This window comes from Gymnoscopelus braueri, assembly GCF_963280865.1.
Source record: "Gymnoscopelus braueri genome assembly, chromosome: 20".
In the NCBI taxonomy this organism is placed as follows: Eukaryota; Metazoa; Chordata; class Actinopteri; order Myctophiformes; family Myctophidae; genus Gymnoscopelus; species Gymnoscopelus braueri.
The window spans coordinates 23,018,394-23,039,321 of record NC_137622.1 but is presented as its reverse complement, the minus strand read 5'-3'; the positions used below and the strand labels follow the sequence as shown (position 1 = coordinate 23,039,321).

General features: G+C 43.9%; 1 protein-coding gene across 1 annotated transcript in view; it reads right to left on the bottom strand.

Annotated features, from left to right (window-relative positions):
- The window catches only part of kcnip1a (Kv channel interacting protein 1 a), a 52,811-nt gene extending 34,625 nt beyond the window's left edge, over nucleotides 1–18,186 (bottom strand). The window contains exon 1 of the mRNA XM_080415451.1: nucleotides 18,153–18,186. The gene's annotated coding sequence lies outside the window, so the exon portion shown is untranslated. The remainder of the gene's footprint in view (nucleotides 1–18,152) is intronic.
- Between the last annotated feature and the right edge of the window lie 2,742 nt (nucleotides 18,187–20,928).

The following is a 20,928-nucleotide window of genomic DNA, read 5'->3' as shown; positions in this document are numbered from 1 at the left end:
GACACACTGTACCATACGTGATTGAGGGTCTCCTCCGCTTCATTGATCATTCCATCAGTATGCACACAAATACACGCACACACACACACACACGCACACACACCCAGTTCGTACATAAACCCATTGTTCCTAACTCAAACCCTGGTATAGGCTCAGAGGTGCAACCCTTCCCCTCCTGTTGAGACTGGTGAGGCTGCAGCACTGCCATCGACTGCAGCACCCATTGAAATTCCACGCGTGGCATTAGTGAAGAAAACAATCTGTGGCAGAGTCATCTCACCATGCTGAGACCAATGATAAAGTAATTAGGGCCGTGGCATTCATTAGAAACCCTACATACCTACCTAGTGGCTGCACCACAGCCTGTCTGCACTGGAGATCAATGGAGAAAAGGAGACACAGTGGCGAGATAGGGAGAAAGGAGGAGTGGAGTTGGTAAGACAGAGAGAGGGGGGTTAGACAGGAGAGAAATGGTGGGTAGACAGCAGGAGATAGGGCAGGAGAGGACAGAGAGAAGAGAAGAGAAGGGAAGAGAAGAGACCGCAGGGCGAGAGCAGATGGGTTCAGGTATATGTGTAATGATAAGTGACATTTTTGGGTATGCAAGAATAGTCAACAGCCCCTCCCCCTCTCTCTGGCAGTGGTAACGGATGTTACTGATTTGATGCAACAGCCTCCAACACTGAAGCAACACCCACATTGGTCTATGCGCGCGCACACACACACACACACACGCGCACACGCACACGCACACGCACACACACACACACACACACACACACACACACACACACACACACACACACACACACACACACACACACAGCTAGAAATACTGTGCACCAACTGAGACAAATAGGATTAGGTCAAACGGAAAAAGAGGCAGAGTAAAAGGAATAGGACAGCAGAATGTATTCATTTAGCATTTAATAGAGCAGAATAATAAATAAATAAAATAAGCAAGTAGATGCTTATAGATTAATAGATTAGATTATACTAATAGTCCCATCACATGTTAATGTGTATTTTATTCAGATCTCCATTGGCTGTTATTTACCACTGTAACAACTATTGATGTCATGTGGTTTGTCATAAGGTTAAGAGTCAACCTCATCCAGGACATTAAGCATGACGTGTGCCGCGTGCAGTCCTGTCCAGAGTACCAGCAGATCTTCTGCTCATCATTTATTAACCGCTACACAACGGACCTTTTACTGGATAGAGTTACATGTGCTCCTGCCATTCCACCTGCCACGCCCTGTGCTGTACTTCACATCCCATGTGTCTCCCTAACCTCCGTAACCTGTGTGAGAGAGAGAGTGGAGGCAGGTGTGCTGGAGTAAGAACAGAGCCCCACCAGCTGCAACCCGACCTCTACGAATACTCAGCCCTGCCACTTCCATGCTGCCAGATCATAGCCTCTGCTCATGCCGTCTGCTCCGAGGCTGGTTTCTGTGTCCGGTCCCTCGTCTCGTCAGCCCTGCTTCACTGCGCTGGACCCCCCCCTAACTCTGCTCCCTGGGATCCCAATCCTGCTTATTACCCTGTCCCAATTGCCTTTTCCCCAGCCCAGCCTCAGTTCTTGGTTCCCAATGAATCTACCAGCCCCAGCCCAAACCTCTGCCCCCCAGCTACCAGCCTGCATGTCAATACATACTCTCACTGCCTCGTCTGCACTTGGGTTCACCTGCTCCGCCTCGCAGATCAGATACAGATGGATGGAAGGAGGGAGAGAGGAGGGGATGGCAGATAGAGACAGATAGACAGAATGTAGAGGTACAATTTATAATTTAGGCATTTATCAAACAGATGTATCCAGAGTGCTCCCAGGCATAGTCAGTCAGCCAGCCAGACAAATGGACAACCAGCCAACATGTTATTCAGCCAACTAGTTGGTAAGTCAGTCGTTCAGTATGCCAGACAGACAGACAGACAGACAGACAGAGAATATAATAATAATACATACAATTTATATAGCACTTTTCTGGTTACATTTGGAAAAAAAACTAGTTAAAAAGGTTCAAAATTAAGAACAAAAAAATGTTTAAAAATAGAAGGAAAAAAATAGAGGGATTTGGATTAGGTAAGGGAATGCAAGTCTGAAAAGGTGGGTTTTGAGTGTGGTTTTAAACGTGGCGAGGGTGGGGGCAGCTTTGATGTGAGCTGGGAGAGAGTTCCATAGGGTGGGGGCGGCAACTGAGAAAGCCCCGTCAACCCAAGTTCGTTTCTTTGTCTTGGGGATGTCAAGGAGGTTGGCATCACCAGACTGAGGGAACGGGAGGGAGTGTGGCGTTTGAGGAGTTCGGAGAGGTAGCGGGGAGCCTGGTTGTTAAGGGCCAATATTACATTGGTGGTTAGCTGCTGCCTGCTTTCATCAGGCGAAGCCAGGATGGAGGGAGGACCTTGCGTAGCCAGACGATCAGAGATCTCAGCCTATACTGATACATCTGATGACATCTAAATTCGGTTAACAGGCTCAAACTGAGTGGAGACAATTCGGAAATGTAAAAAATTACTGCAGAACGAATGCGAAGACTTTAGGGCGGTCCTTCATACTGGGACAGTGATTTGACGTGTGTAGGTTTTTCAGAGGACACTCATCGCTAGCTGTTCAATCCCATACATTGGATTTAGATTTCCCCCGTCGTATCAGTAGGCGGAGATCTCAGATCATCTGGCAACGCGAGACTAGGATGACCACAGAGGAGGAGAGCAAACGGCAGGGGAGGGCAAGATAAATGGATAGAGGTATAGCAGGGAGAGAGAAGGAGGAAGAAAAAGGTGGCAGGGAGGAGAAGGAACAGAGAAGGGGATAGAGAGAACGGGGAAGGAGGTAACAGGGACAAAGAACGCCAAAAAGATGACTTAGAGGATTTAGAATGGAGGAGAGGTGGAGGGAGGGAGGGAGGGAGGGAGGGAGGGAGGGAGAGGCGATTAGAGACAAATAAGGATAGAGAATGGATGAAGGGGGAGACAGGGAGGTGGCAGGAATAGAGAGAGCGCACGGATGGAATGAGGGAGGGAGATGTGAAGGCACATCAGGGGATGATAGATGGATGGAGAGGAGAGGAAAACAGCGTGAGGTAAACAGGACAGATGGACTGACTGATGGACAGGCACGTAGTCAGTCAGCCAGACAGGAAGTATGGAGCATGTGTAGTCTTGCGTAGCCCACCAATACGTCTACTGACATCTAAATTCAATGTAATGGTTAGAACAGCTGAGAAATCAACCACAGACAAACCTACGCCTACTGCTTTGAAAACAAATCAGATCACTGTCCCAATATGAAGGACTGCCCTAAAGTCTTTGCATTGATTCTGCAGCTGCAATACAGTTATTTTTTTAATCTCTGATTTATTTCCCCACCCAGTTGTAAATAAGCTGAATTTAGATGTTAGACGTATCGGTAGGCAGAGATCTCAGATAATCTGGCTACACAAGACTGGTGAATGTTGTGTATTAGGATCCAGACTCAAGCAGACTCTCGGTCCTCTGACTCAACAGAATACACACTGATTTACTGCAACAAGGAGAGAAGATGAGCCCAGCCATCCAGGTCAGATGTGGAAATGAGATGTACCCCTGAAGGCCACCAAGTGCACGCACGCACGCACGCACGCACGCACGCACGCACGCACGCACGCACGCACGCACGCACGCACGCACGCACGCACGCACGCACAAGCCAGCCAGCCAGCCAGCTTCAACAACAAGTATAATCTCATGAAAGTTCAACATACTCTTGACCACGATCAACCAGTCCATCTGCAGTAACCAATGTTGTTTAAGGAGCTCATATCTATGCCAGGCTGGGTTGCCTAGGCACTGTAGGCAGGGCTGTGTAAGTCGTGGTTTGCGGCGGTCAGGACACGAGGAAGCTGGGGGAATAGCATTTCTACAAGAAACAATACAACGTTCTGCATTTGTGGTGCCCGCAATTATGGGCGAAAGAGAAAGTGCTTTTGGAGGTGCGCTCTATAGAGGCCGAGGCCCTTCAGCATCCAGTTTGGGGTTGATTGGCTGTTGCATTCTAGAGGTGAATGACTCGATCGGTGATCGGCAATTTACCCGATCCGGAGAAACCGATCTTTTATGACGAGCTGCACCATTTAATTGGTATAAAAGTCAATCAGATAGATAGTATAATATTGCTTTGCAGCTTTGTGTCAGGCCCAGATAAGCTCCCCCCCCCCCCACACACACACACAGACATGAACAGTTTTGACATATAATAATTTTGGAAATATTAGTATTTTCCCCTTACGCACGAGATCGGTATCGGTATTGGCTGATCGTGAAAGAAAAAAGTCGGTGATCGAGATAGGTCCCAATTTTGATATTCCATACAGGCAAACAGTATGGGCTATCAAAACCCTTTCAGACACAGAATTTGTGGCGATTTATCATATCAGTGAAATGCCAGTAACCAAAACTAAGGCTGACTGTTTGAATCCTTCATGGTTCCTCGAGCTTGGCAAGGCACTGCAACGAACACAATTGGCAATTTTTTCACTGCAACTCCTAGCGTTTTCCTCCACATGCGAAATGTAACGCATGCGGAGGAACTCACCAGACAGTGAGGAGTTAACTCCTTACTGTCAGGTGAAAAGAATGTACTGTACCTGGTTGTCTTCACATTCACCCTCAAACCAAACGGCATAGAAATGTATGTTTGAACTGTAATAAAACGGGGCAGGGAAAAGACTAGAAGGGATTTTCATGACACGCTGTAAGAATATAAATATTGTTGTTTTATCTCTTTTCTGTTTGTGTCTTTGATCCTTCGCACGCACGCACGCACGCACGCACACACACACACACACACACACACACACACACACACACACACACACACACACACACACACACACACACACACACACACACACACACACACACACACACACACACACACACACACACACACGTAAAGTAGCTATTTCTAGGGGTAGCTAGTAGCTAGTCTAGGGGTTCCATTCCAAAGCTGTGCATCTGGCATTGTTGGGCGTCTAGACCAGTGGTTTTCAACCCTTTTCATATCAAGGTCCATTATTTATTTGGCATTTGAGCCACAGACCACCATTTGATGAGATTTTGACTCTCAGACCCAAGACTTATATATATTTTGTTATCGTTGGTTAAGATTTTGTCCACAATGCCATGCTGTATTGATGTGGTACCATAGGAGAGAGAACAGGCAAACGTTGATCAAAATAACAATTATTTCAGTCAGATAACTCACGAATAGATTGAACCAATATTATAGAATGAGAATACAAGTGTGGATGTAATATTTTATCTTGGCGTTCAGGCTCCGCTACATTTTTCTCCCTGCTCAGCACAATTAGACAACCATTAAGAGCAGGGAGATATATATATACAATAACAACCCCCCATGGGGAACAGAACCAATAGCAGAGCCCACTGGTGGTGCTGGGGTGGCAGTGGGAGCAAACAGTCGCATAACCACAAACCAGGGATACATACAGCGGAAGGAACGCAGATTTAGGTGAGCTTAAATAACCCGCCCAATTGGTCAGCTGATTGCCACGTCAGTGTATGACGTATGGGTCTTGCAGAACACTGTACACACCCACATAGTAATGAGCATGTGTGAAACCTCTCGAGTATATACTGTACCGCCTGAACTAACCTCGCAAGCTACATATCATTTAAATAAGTAATGCAGATGTTTAACAACAATAATTTAACTCTTGAGAGCGTAAAATGAAACCAAATGGGTCCATTTGGTTTCATTTTACGCTCTCAAGAGTTAAAGATCTTTAAGGGTCCATTTGGTTACCATCATTTACAGTAGCTGGGGACCACCTGGAACCCCCTCAGGGACCACTGGTGGTCCCTGGACCACTGGTTGAGAACCACTGGTCTAAACGAACACAATTGGTCCGTGTTCGGAGGAGGGAAGCCGGGTGATATCTGTCACTGCACAGACTCCTACGGGGTGGGGCGGTACCTGTCAGTGTCAGCAGGGAGTGTTGGGCGGCAGGAGTAGGATGGAGGCTCTACATCCTCCCGGCGGGGGCTCCTCACTGGCAGGTGAGCCAGTAGGATACAATAGCAGTGACAACAACACACTGAAATGTGTGTAGGGAGGGATTAAATGGCATAATGACTACATTTGGGAGAGGAAAAAAATGGTATTGTGTATAACAAATGTTCCATCACGGATTCACAGATTCAAGTTAATCTCTACTGGAGAAGAATGTCTCACTAATGTGACTCATCAGTGGAAGGTAGCTGTGATGTGTTGCTAACAACAATCTCCTTCATTTTGTTTATGTATTTTCTTAATCCCAGAGATGATGTTGTGCATGAGACTCGGCTTTGTTTACCACCCACGTGTTCCTTTTCACCACCTTTTTGAGAACCTTCTGCATGGCCCACATAATTCAACTACTCTCCCTCTGGTGAATACACAAATAGCACATTTTGCAGAGCTCTTTAAAACATGCTCAGTCAAAGTTAATTATGTACTTTTTTTTAACAAAAATGTTTTACAGACAGTCTCACCTTGCCTGAGGAGGGTTACAGCTCTAGAATCCTGTTTCATTCTAGTGACGGCTGAGGAGGTCCTCGGTCTAGTCCTTACACTTACCCCCTTTAGTCAAGAGAACTGTACTTTGGCCATTTTGTCTGTCTACACCAAATCTCTTTGCCCAAAATATCCAATCAACAATTTTGTTTTCGCATTGTGAGCTTGTAGATCTGCTATTTTTGGCTAATGTTCCCCCCAGAAAATGGACACTGGGGTTCAAGTGGTTAAAGTCATAGCGCAAGGTCTGTGACAACTTGTTTCAATGAAACCCTAGGCTGATTTTGTAGTTTGCTTTCCAGTTCAGGTTAAAAACTACAGCAGGGTAAAAACATTGCATGCTGACGTTATAGTACACCGTGATGTAAGCAACACGGCTGCAGCTAATGCCGAGTTCATACTGCAAGATTTTAGCGCAGATTATACAGTCGCCGATGGTGCGTTAACAAAGACCCAATCTGAGGCGTATTGGGGTTTGGTACCCGAGGTTTTGCTCGCTGTGTGTGAGCGGTTAAAAGACTGAGAGCCGAGCTTGATCCCAGCGCTCAGGCATGTGTCACCGCAGTATTCCCAGATTCAGGGCAGGTTTGACCTGAATCTTGGACGTTTCAGCGACTAGAAGTCAAACAGAATGAAATGTGTTGCGACCAGCATTGAGAGCAGAGACATGCAACAGCCAATGAGAGCACAGGACAGGTGAACACAGGTGGTTGTTTGATAGTGTAAACAAGCAGACAAACAGACAAGCAGACAGACAGACAGACTGTCTGTCTGATTGAGAGATAGATAGATGGATAGACAGATCTCTATTGATTTCAGGCATCATAAATATTGGTAGCAATGTTGATATTGCAGTGTCATATAGTCTATAAAGCTATAGACTATTACTGTTATGATGTACATGTGTTCCAATGTTTCCCTTTGTATATTCACCATTTTGAGCATGGAAAGGCTTTTTAACAGACTGTGGGTAGACCATGATTGTGTTTACTTGTCATGTTTAGAATTATATTTGTATGATGCCCCCAGGGGGCCAGAGGAAAGACTGCAGGTCCTCACTGGGACACGCCCAAAATGTAATAACGACCTTTTACCTACAAAATCCACCTTTGAGTGCCTGGACCTGGATTTGTTATGCCTTTTTGGCATATTTTCCCTCTCTCTTCAACATTATTCCCTTCCATGAGCAGTGGTGGTCTGAGGGATACCAGTAGCGCTCCTGTAACTTATTTTTTCAGTCTATAAAGCTGGTTGGAATCAGCACCATCATGGACCACAGAACGTATACGTTTTGACACTGCCACGGTGGCCCATGTGTGCAAACGTCTGTCCTGCACTCATGCTGCTGGGTTTGCCAGTACGGTTTGCAGTATCCGTGAGGGGATAATTCCATAAATTGCCACCTACGGTATTAGCCTATATAAAATGTTTGTCTTGATTGGAATACATTTGAATAATAACTGATCCCCAACCGAGGAAATGACTCACTCCGTCCCTTCCCTGCATTGTGCATTGATTAAACGTACACAAACCATTATCCTTACCACATGGTCTTAATAATGCAAATGAAGAGGGACAAATTAATTGAATTATACAGCTTAGCTACACATTATACAAATAACAGTTTGTGTAAAAATAAAACATAGGAAAGAATTAACAGAAATGTCTAGAATAAAAACAGAATATTGCACGTCTGTAGCCTATATTGCCTGGTGAAATATCATAGTCTGGAAACCATGACGGAATATATAGTTGTGCAATGTGAACTGCACAGCGATCTGACGACTGACAACTTTGAAAAGTGTGCAGTGTATGGAGAATAATCAGATTAATAAGTGGCGTGTTAGATTTAGGTGTGTCAATGTATGTGCATTGACAACACTGCTGACTGCTTTCTATGCTTGCACAATGGCACACCTAAATCCCACACACCCATTATTTATTGTATTAACTGCAGCTGCGTTGCTTACTAGCCTGCCATGTTTTTAACCTGCTGTAGTTTTTAAACTAACTGGAAAACAAACTACAGCATCAGGGCAGGCTAGGGTGTCATTCACCTTTAAAAAAAAGTCTCAGTCGATATATGGAAGAAATATTTAGGGAGACTGGGGGCAATTGCAACAATGGGAAATTGTAACAAATTGCTCATTATGCACATGGTCTGTGATGACCCCTTTCTGCCTGCCAAAGGGCAAACTGATATATCATACTAGTCATAGTTTTTCTGCCAGGACTCCTTTTTAGGCATTAAAGTGTTTTCTTTCCACTACAGTATTTGCCTCGTACTTAACTTTTAAAGACCATTCTGTCTAATATTTCATATCTTTGTCAAATGTTAGCTTTGCTGTTTTTGGCCATGAGGGTTGCTTGTAGTGATGTGCGGGTCGGGTTTTTTCATGACCCGCCCCGCCCCAACCCGCGACGGAACGCGACCCGCCTCAACCCGCCCCGCGAACCCATATATAAATCTATGGCTCAACCCGCCCCGCGACCCGCGGTGGGAATATATATATATATTATATAGCGCTCTTTTAAGTACCCAAAGTCCCTTTAAATGTCTACAGTAGCACAACATTGTCATGGGCTGAATAAACAAGCATGTTGGTCAAAATAGGGGTTGTTTTTTTTTTTTCCGTGGAGAGCGGCTGACCCGCTCACCCTCAGCCCGCATAATTTTCTCTGAAATCCAGACTCGACCTACCCGTGCCGCGGGTTGACCCGCGGGTCCCGCGGGTTACGGGTCGACCCGCTCATCACTAGTTGCTTGTGTCATGGGTGATACGGTTGCGGGCAATTGTACGGCTGTGTAAACTGACTCCTTCACCATCGAAATGGTGTCCGGCTTCAAAATAATGATTTTAACTAGTAATAATTTTAGATCATTTGTTCAGTTTAGATGTCTATGGATGCTCTATTTCTTGGTACATACTGTCCAGTGGTTAAAGGGATAAATCACCCAAAATATTACTAATTCTAACAAATACACACCCCATGAAGCCTTGAATTCATGGAGATTTTTTAGTTTTTGTCGCATTCCTGAGACAATAATTTGATGACCGGCGGAAAGATGCTAATGTATCCTCTAGGAGACTCAAAGTTGACACTTTGTGTCTCCTACCGGAGCCACTGCCGGTCATCAAATTATTGTCTCAGGAATGCGACAACAAAAAAATCTACATGAATTCAAGGCTTCCTGGGGTGACTAATCCATAGAAAACTAGAAAAAGTGCTCCTTGGAGCACAGGTCTCCGCCAGGTCAGGTACGTTATTGTGGCCTCCTGGTGGCGCTATAATAGGCCAATGTGAAAAGGGTGCCATTTATTCTTAAGTCTTTCACGGCAATCAGACACTGCATTCATGATTTGAGGCATTTTGTTCCAAAAATGTGTTTTGCTAAATTAGACCTGCTGGTGGCGCTATAACAGGCCAATGTGAAAAGGGTGGCATTTCTTCCTCGGCCTAGTGGGAATGTGCGTGTGAAAATTCACGGAAATCGCAAGCTGCGTGCATAGTTTGAGGCTTTTTGTTCAAAACGGACCAATCCTGCAAACTTTGGAAGCCAACCATAGGCAATGAGGATGGAATATGGGAAATCGGACATATTTGTGTTGATCACATGACTATAGAGATACTGTGTACCGATTTGCATGACGTTTGGATAAAATCTGTAGGAGTAATGTAAAAAAATTGTGGCGCTATAACAGGCCCTTTTGAAAAAATTGGGGCAGAGGTTCTGAATTGGCATCCAGGGAGTGTGTGTGCACAGTTTCGGAGCGACCGGGCCAACGGTGCCAGAGATTAGCTGGTAACACACAGACAGGACACACGGACGGACGGACGGACGGACGGACGGACGGACGGACGGACGGACAGGGGCGAAAACATACTCTCTCGCCATGCCTTTCGGCCTGGCGGAGACAAAAAGTCATTTTGGGGGTGAACTATCCCTTTAAATCTTTCTTTGTAAAATATTGACTAGCTTCGTTGTTTGTAGCTAGCAGGGTTGCTTGTTTTTCAGCCATAGAGAACCGAAGTCTGACGTAATTTACGCATCCTACCTGGGCCGCGTTTTTTCACCCATTCTGAATTCCCATAGACGTGTTTAATATCGCGTCAAGCCGTCAAATAAGAACTGTGTTCCAAAAATAAACAAATGATCCCGGCGGTTTGACTCTTATGGATATGAAGCATCAATTGACAGTGAGAAAACGGTAATGTTACTTCCGCCGAATTAGTTACATTTTCGTCAGAAACAGACTGTATCAAATATGAGTGACTGACTATCATAAACGATACAGAGCCACCTCCCTGACAATATCGCTGAGACAGTTTGTTTATTTTTGGACCACAATTCTTATATGAGACGATTCTAAGATGACCCAATGTTATTCTCCATAGAGAAATTACTTCCACGACCCAGGGGATGAACAAGTGACGTCAGGACTATTATTGTGACATGAAAAAGTACAGTAAACACAGGTGTTGCCAATGCCAATGATTCTATTGGCATCATCACTATTTAATGTAGCAGAACTTTTCCAGTGATTCAACACGCAATAGCAGCACCCCGACTCTATTTGACCTGAATGGAATGGAATGAATTAATATATTTTTCAATTATATAACATTGTTCCAACTATATCTATATTCTTGGAAGTTTATTGTGGTCCTTGGTGTTTATATCAAGGTATTAGGCTACATGTGTTGCCCCATTCTTGTAAAAACACTTTTAAAAATGACTTTTTACAAGTTACCATAAAATCTCTGTTGCTGTATCTCTCTAGCAGATGAGAGTGATGGAGAGAGGTGTTAATTAAATTCAGCAAGAGGATTGATTACACAGTGTTGCAAGGACGGTATCTCCCCTGGGAGCCTTTCCCTTATGAATCATTATGCATTCTTTTTTTGCATTAAACATTCAATGTCCCCTTTGGCGCATTGAAAGTGATATGACAGTGTTTTGAAGCCAACCAGCCGCAGAAAACACATAGCACATGCAGATCTCTCTCTCTCACTCTCACACACACACACACACACACAAATTGAACGTGCCCGTGCACAAGATGTAGGCCTAGGCGCGCACACATCACCCCCCCCTACACTTTTATTGATAGATTGATTGATTGATACTTAATTAATTAGTACAGAGGTACGATTTACAATGATTGTTAAAAGGATGACATAAAAAGCCTATATAGGGGGTTTCCATTGTGGTCCCTCTGCCTCATCCCATTCTCTCTTGTATTCCACCTGAACTGAATACAAAAGCACAGCACCTTGGAGGACCTGAAGAGAATATCTGATGGAATAGACTGCTGAATATTTCATTAAGCACTTATTATGAGAAACACCTCAGATATATGCCTATCTTCTGTTTGAAATTCATCTTACGGTCTGTCTCTGTCAACATCTCCCATTAACCACTGAGCTGAGCTGCTTCATCAGTGGCTGCTTTAAAACAATGAATAGTTAAAACACCCATCAGTTCTGCTTTTTCTGTCCTTCTTTTCTTTTTCCTTTTTTTATTCATTCAGGGAAGCCCATAAAGAGCAAGCTCTCTTTCTCAAGGACGCCCTGATCACAGCAAACACAATACATAATGAAAAATAATAATTACAAACATTTGAACCACATTACAACGTCACAGATGCAAATAAATATACATGAAACAGGTGCAGCCGTTATGTGTGTCAGTGTGTGTCCTCAAGAAGCACCCTAAATGTCTCTATTGAGACCAATCAAACCCGTTTCAGAGAGTCCTGAAGTTTGTTCCATTTGTGTGGAGCATAATAAATGAAAGCAGTCTTTCCTTGTTCACTGTTCTTTTTTTCCTGCTCTGCTCTGAAGATTAAGTATAGTATCTCAATAGGGTGCCTTGCGCCCTCTGCCGGCAGTCCAGAAACATACTCAACGAAAGACATCTTTTTCTTTTTTGCATCATACAGTATATACATCATAAAACCACGAGGTGCACTCTCTCTCTCATGTGCATAAACTATACCAAAATACCAAAATCCTAGTTGCACACTGGCATAACAACAACAACAACAACAACAACAACAAGCTAGGCCACGTGGCATGGACAACCAAAACAACAGCAGTTACATAGAAAAAAAGACATCAACTGCACTGCAGCCTATTAAATAAAGCCATGTCTTACCTGGATGGATTAGTACACCAAACGTATAGCCCTGGATGTTGTATGTTGCAAAAATAATTCTGTCCCATGATACTGTTGTTACTTGCACATGCATTACAGCTAGATGTGTCAACCTCTTCTGACTCATCACGTTTTAAAACGTCAAGTAGAGAATAGTTTTTCTGGCCTGGCAGCTGACAGAGGGAGGTACAGAGTTACAAACAACTCTCAACCTCTTTGAACCTCATAGCTCCGTTAATTGTTTTGAAACTTGTAGAGTGAGGTTCCAAAAGGAGCTAACTGAGAGGCAGGTTTTTAGCTGTCACGTATTTCACTTACAGTTTGTATATCTGGTCCAGAGCGGATACAGAAATGCTGTGTGTGTATGTGCCGTAGGTTGTACAAGGCATCTATGGTACAAGGTACGTGCATCATGTAAATAGCCGGATACAGTAGGTGGGATGTAACCCTGAACAATGTCTATGTCTGAACAAAATTTGACTTTTTGTGAATCTCAAAAGAGGTTAGACAAATCCATGGGTCTACTTCTCCTGCTGTACATCTACTAGATCATCTAGGAGTGAGAGAGAAATATTATATTGTGTACCAGGAATATTCTGCTATCACTCATGCCAACCTTTTCGTTTTTCCTGAAGCTGTATTTTCTCACAGCTACCACTAGGGGTCAATGTTGCTGATCAACATAGGGGTGAGTTTGAGGGACCCTCCATGCACCCTTTTCCCCTATCAGACCAACCACACTGTGAAGTCTGTAGGCTACTCATATCTACTGACACATGCAGTTTGTCCGGCAGTTTCCGGCAGTTTTCTAGCTTAGCCATTGATAAATGGGAGACATCAAGTAGGCCTAAAGATGCAGGTCTCTCTAAAGATGGGCATTCGGTGGCCCGAGCAAAATATTTGAAAGCATGTTTTATTACCTAAATTGTCAGAAAATGCTGACTGACTGCTGAAGATCAATTCTGCTCTAAATAGACTGTAGGCTAGAGCTGAGCGCATCACAGTAAGACACACGTAGCCTAACTCACACACACACACACACACACACACACACACACACACACACACACACACACACACACACACACGTGACATGAAGCATTTTATGTAGTAACCAATTGTGTTGATTTCTTCTTCTTTTTTTTTTACTTAAAGGTTTCATGACATTCAGTTTTACCACACATTAAAAGTCTTTGTCATGGTCCTTCAAACGTGTATAAAATGTTTTAACAAAAAAATCCACTCCAGTGATCCATGGCAGGTGTTTTTCTCTCACATTTCTAAAGCCTTTTCAACTGCAATGAAAAAAGAAATCTTTGCCTGCGGGTGTCGCTGTTGAGGGATTTTGCCTGTCAATCATCGCCTCTGCTCCGCCCCCCCCCCCCCAAAGGAAAGGATAGGGGAGGGGAGGGGTGAGGAGGAGAGTGGGTGGGATTAATGGCCTGTGACTTCACTGCCCAAGGGCCAAGCTCAGATTACCTTTCAGCCTAATTATTCAGAAAACCCCAGACCACAGAAAATCCACTGAATGTTCAAAGTTCAGATTTTTTGGGTGTAATTGAGGTCATAAAACCCCCAAAAAAACTTTTTTTTTTAAATGAATGTAATAGAACCTTTAAGAAGAATCTAAAATGAACACACATGGCACTTTTGAAAAAGACTTTCCTGTTTTCTTAATGTCCAAATTTTTTCTATTATCAAATAAATTAAGTCTCAGCTATGCCAAGAAAACGTCTTGAAAGGTTTCATACATACAAATATTTAGCCTATGTCTGTGTCTCAAAAACATACCATGTTTAGTAGTAATACCCTACTGCCCTCCCCCCGACCCTTTTTTTCTAATGCCCAGATTTTCTTTTATGTCCCTTGTTTTGTGCCCAGAAAGTTACGCCCCCCTTTTGTAAAAATGCAATTGTTCATTTATAGTTCTTTTATAGTTAGCCAGTGCCTTCTGGTGTAAAGTACATTCTTCTTTAAAAATGGATATCTTTAACACTGTTACAGAACATGTTTTTAGAGGCCCCTTTTTTATACAGACAATAGTGTTAAAGCCAACTATTTAGATGCAAAAACAATGGTTAAAGACCCATTTTTCACAAGACTTGTAAAACATTGAATGCACTTTGAGGCTGAGTGTCCCCCCACCCTTCATCTGTACTTTGTAGACATGTTTGCTAAGGGTAGCTTGACTCCTGGCGCTCGGATGAAGTTGAATTATTGTGGTTTGACCTTTGCAGTAGTGGAGTCTTTGACCTTTAAATTTTTGCCTTCAGCATCCAGACAGCACATCATCTATAATGTTACAGTATGTTGCTTCCAATGGGAGCAATTGTAGGCCAAAGACTAACAAGACTAACAGAGTACCTGATGCCCCAAGAGGAAAAATAGTCAGAGGGAGAGAGAGAGACAGAGAGAGAGAGAGAGACACACAGAGGGGATAGATAGGCTACAGTAGATGGCCGGCCGGCCGGATGGACGGCCGGCCGGACGGCCGGGAGTCTATCCCCGTATCGCAATGCACTAGACCGCTGGGAGATGGATTGCTGAGGTGGAGCACAACACCTACCATCAGTACTTACCGCATGGCTTGCCACACCCAAGCCGTGCTACTCATAAGGGATGGATGGATGGATGGATGGATGGATAGATAAATAGATAGATAGAAGAAATTCAATTAAAATGGTATACGGTCTAATGTACACTTCAACGTGTTAATGATGTACTCTCTGGTTCATTTAAAGTGGAGGAGGACATTTACTATAGCACTTTTACTATGTACCCAATTGAAACACCAAGACCTCAAATTGAAAATGGGAAATAAAGCTCCACAAAATGTAATGGCCCCTTACGGAGGTAGAGTGTGTGCGTGCGTGCGTGCGCATGTGTGTGTGTGTGTGTGTGTGTGTGTGTGTGTGTGTGTGTGTGTGTGTGTGTGTGTGTGTGTGTGTGTGTGTGTGTGTGTGCACGTGTGATTGTGTGCGACCCTCATTCGCCTTTATGACTGTTCGCTAATCTGATGTTGTTGCATGCAGACTTAGTTCTAGCTCCCAATGGAGTCCTGAATATATTAATTTCTGATATATTAACCAGATGCAGATCTGTTATTCTTTCCCCTCATTTCTTTTTTGTCTATGTATTCTAATGGACTACATTTGCATTATTCTGTTGTTGATTTTGTACATGTATGTGTGTATGTGCTCACAAGTCTGTGTGGGTGTGATTTTCATGGATCTCTGTCAAGGTGCTTTTGTGTGCATGTGAATGTCTCCTGCATACAATATGAATATGCATGAGACATGTGTCTGTGCGTGCATGTGTGTGCATGCATGCCTGTGTGTGTGTGTGTGTGCGTGCGTGTGCGTGTGCGTGTGCGTGTGCGTGTGCGTGTGCGTGTGTGTGTGTGTGTGTGTGAGCACGTATGCACATGTGTATGTGTCTCTTTTCTCGTGTGAGGGGCTCATGACTTTTATATTCGTGTATGATGCCACTTCGTTTTTTCCGCTATCTATGAGTTGAGCTCCTGGGGAGCAAATTGTTATGCAACCTAATAGCAGCCCCCTTGTGACATCATCATCTACACAACCTGCACTCCCTCCTGACATCCCCCTATGTGACCTGGAGGGCAACTCTACCCACTCCCCTCCTGACATCCCCCTCTGTGATCTGGAGGGCAATTCTACCCACTCCAGTTCAGCACTAAGCCACTGAAAATGCCGTCCGGGACTGGGTGTGTGTGTGTGTGTGTGTGTGTGTGTGTGTGTGTGTGTGTGTGTGTGTGTGTGTGTGTGTGTGTGTGTGTGTGTGTGTGTGTGTGTGTGTGTGTGTGTGTGTGTGTGTGTGTGTGTGTGTGTGTGTGTGTGTGTGCACATGCACGTGCATTTGCATGATGATTTTCATATTTGTTGCCCCTCTAGTCAAACTGCCAATTGGCTGTATGTATATACATACATACAGTATGCATGCATGTGTACTGTATATCTTGCTGTCTGGGAGAAACCTTGTATCTCTATTTCAACTTTTTATGGTATTTTTTCTCATAAGTTAATGCCCTACTTCGTCATACTGCAGTATCACATAAAAGTAGCAAAAATAGCCGATCTACAAGCTCACAACGTGTCGCATTGCAATGCATTGTGAGGTTGAAGAGCTGCTGTTTTTGCTATTTTTGAGAGGAGGTCTTTTATAAGTATTGGACCAATGAAAAGTATCAACCAGATGTTTTCCATTTTCTGAAAAGTAACAGTTTTGTACATACACGATTTCCACCCGACAGCGACGATGTGCATGTGTACTGTATATGCATATGTGTGTGTGTGTGTGTGTGTGTGTGTGTGTGTGTGTGTGTGTGTGTGTGTGTGTGTGTGTGTGTGTGTGTGTGTGTGTGTGTGTGTGTGTGTGTGTGTGTGTGTGTGTGTGTGTGTGTGTGTGTGTGTGTGCGTGCGTGCGTGCGTGCGTGCGTGCGTGCGTGCGTGTGTGTGTATATACAGCCATTCTGCAGGCTGTTTCTATACTGTGCGCCGTATTTGAGAAATGGTTGTGAGAGCCTCTGCTGCCCTGCCTAAACTATAGATGCACTGGAATGAGATGATGAGGGACAACACGTTCACAGCACATGCACACGCACACACACCATGCACGTACATACACATAAAGTATGTACAGTACATGCACCCAGCCATGAATGCACAAACAAAAGCACCACACGTACGCACTCACACGCATCACGGCACACAGCTAAAACCCTCCTCTTCCTATTTCACAGACAGCGTGTTCCTCTCTGCTGCCACGGCAAAACGCTTTATTACGCACATTCATCATACGCATGCACGCATGCACGCATGGCGCGCGCACACACACACAGGCATGGCGCGCGCACAAACACACATACACACTGCACACACTACACAAACCAGCCTCTATCAACTTTATCTCTCCTCTGTATTATCACTTACACCCTCCATCTGAGTCTCCTTCACTCCACCCTCTGGAGAGAAAACAGAACAGAACGAGGTCAACAAAAAATGAGAGCAGAGAGAGAGAGAGAGAGAGGGGGGGGGGGGGAGAGAGAGAGAGAGAGAGAGAGACTGAGGGCATGAGTGATGAAGAGATGGATCCTAATTTTGGGCCTTGTTTTCTATGTTTGCAACTTCTTTGAAATGAATCTGTTGTCTTGCAGAATTACATCAGAAAGTAATTTATGTACATTACAGACACTACTGCTATAGCCCACAGCAAAAACTTTAATTGAAGCTTAGCTGTGCACCAAGATAATTTACTTTCTTATTAAAGTGAGCTAACAATTGTCCACCCCAAGATATGGCACACATGCATTACTTTCTCACACACATACAGTACACACACACACACACACACACACACACACACACACACAGTAGTAAATAAGCGTAATAGCCTTTAATAAGCGTAATTACATACCTTTACTAAGCGTCCCGGTCACCAGCTTGTGCAGGGACACGACAAACTTGACCAGTCCCCGTTTACAACGCTTGGCACATCCAGCCATTCTAACAGTGACCTGGACTGAGGTAGTGGTGCCAGGCTGGGCCGTAGCGGGCCGCGGGTCACTGGGATGAGAGCAGCAGTCTTGGAATGATTATGGTGTGTGAATCCAGTTGGGCGAGGCAAGCAGAGGAGAGTCTCTTCTGATTGTGGTGACTTTGGTTGGGTCCTGCTGGTCTGGAGAGAACAAAAGTAAAACGATATTATCTCCCTGTGCATCTCCTGAGCTCTGCCTCCACATACAGTAACACCCTCCCCCATTCCCCACTCAATGTGCCAAAACTGCTGTATCAGCTGGTTTGTTTGTTTGTTTGTTTGTTTGTGTGTGTGTGAGCATTTCATGCCTTTTAGAGAGAGAGAAAGAAAAGGAAACAGAGAGATGGAGATGGACAGTATGAGAGGAAAGGAAAACTTACTCTTCAAATAGATCCCAGCTCCTTAAAAGGGATTGCACAGTCCAACTTTCCACAAAAGTTCTCCTCTGTCTGCAGTCTGGGAGCACAGGAATGAAGGCATCTCACAGCCTCACGTCAGTGCGCTCAATCCTTTCTCTCTCTTCAGTTGTCCTCCATCCTTCTTCCTGTCATATTCTCGCTCTTTTCTAAGTGATGGGGGACTAATCCACTTTCAGCACTGCTGACAGTAAGCAGCTCCCTACAATGCAGGAGCAGAACGCACTGCTGCACTCTTTCTCTCCTTTTCACTCCCTCTCAAGGCACTCACACACTCCTCCCCCAACCCCTCCCACAGACCCTAACACATACAGACATCATATCCATGTCCATTAATACACAAGCACATTATGTGTTTGCCAAGAAATCTTCAATGTCAAATACAAAAGGAGATGTCCACTCTTCATAAACATACCAATACCTAATCTTGACTATTGGTTATTTGCTATACTAAAACTGTTGACACTGTTGCACTATTGATTATCTTGACCCCTGATTGCAGTTCACCCACACATCCAAAACAGTCTATCAGTTGTCAATCAGTTTTGTTGAATTTGACAAATTTAGTGTTGCTTTAGTGTTAAAGGTTGAAATGTCTCTCTGAGACGGCACCACATTAACCCTATTATTACACTGTATACTGTAAAATACTGTATATTTGTTTATATTATTTCAATTTGTACTGCCTTTCTTTGCTTTAGTATTATAGATTGAAATGTCTCATAGATGATTCTTGTGGATATTATTTTCTTTTTTTTTGTGTGTGCATTGACTCTGGTTGTACATTGTATTTTCATTGCACCTGCAATGACAAAAAAAGTGGTTGAATTGAATTGAATTAATGATCTGCACATGCTGTTGATGTCTCTCCTCATATCAGGCCAGGCTTTCACCTGCTAACATTATTGTATACAAATAACTGAAGAGAGAGGAGGTGAGAATAGTGGAGTGAGAAAAGGATGGCGAAAGAGATAGATGGATATAGGATGTGGAGAGATAATCTTATAACAACCTCCCCAGCTACTATATTTAGCCCAGAATCAAATATGGCTTCCGGACCAAAGGCTAGAATACAACACGCAGAATGGCAATAACAAGGAAGTTAGGAGGAGGAGAAATGGTGAAGTAGATGCCAGCAGACACTATGGGGAAAAATGCACAGAAAGGAGGAGCAATGAAACAATAAAAATGCAAATGCTCGGGCATATAAAGCATTAGTGAAATAGAAAGAATCAATGGGAGTTAAAGAGAATGGGACTGGAGAGACTGCAAAAAACAGAGATCCTAGTTAGAGGAGGGGTGTAAAACTCAGTAAGGTTTACCGTTTATGTGCTTTCACACTGCTCAGAGGAAATTGGATCAATACTTAGTCTGATCAAATTCTAAGTTCTGGTGTCCTTAATAGGACGATGGGAAGAGGAACCTAGTAGGCAGAGTGGGTGATGAAAAATAATAAACTAATATGATGCCCTCAGTAGAGTGCAAATCTCCGCCAGGAGGCATGCCCTACCTAAAATGGGATTGGTTCTGCCCTCAATGCCCTCAATACCCTCATACCTGACTTACTACCTCACGAAAGTGAGTGACACCCACAGCCACAATACAAGAGGTAGCGACAACAACGATCTGGTACCACCCACCTATAGAACAAACATGGGTAAATTCTCTTTCTACTGCACTGCCACCAAAGTGTGGAATGCCCTCACACCATCCCTTAAAAAATGTGGATCACTGGCTTCCTTCAAAACAGGCCTGAAAATCCATCATTCAGGAGGCCAAAAGGGGAGGTAAACTACCTTTCCTCATAGAAAGGTCATGGCATTCACTGCCTACAGTTTTGTTTTTTCCTTTTCCTACTTAGTGTTTTATATTTGTTGATGATATTGTATTTTTGTGTTAATTTTATGCTGTGTTGACAAATTGAATACATAGGACCACAATGGTTCTCTCTGTCTAGGATAGGGGCATGCAATGATAAGGTTTTGTGATTGTGTGCGTGTATGAAAAATGCACAGGACAATGGGGGAAGGGATATAATAAAGGACATCATTTCATCATTATGGTGCAACCTGAGTAGACAGTCTGTATGGAGACCATTCTTTGGACAGTGAAACATATGAAAATGTTGTCATCACTACAAATGGCACGTTGTCGTCACTACAAAAACGGCTGCTCAACAGTTGCTTTGCAAGTCCTACACGTGAGGAAGTAAGCTCTATGTCATTAACAATACGGCTACT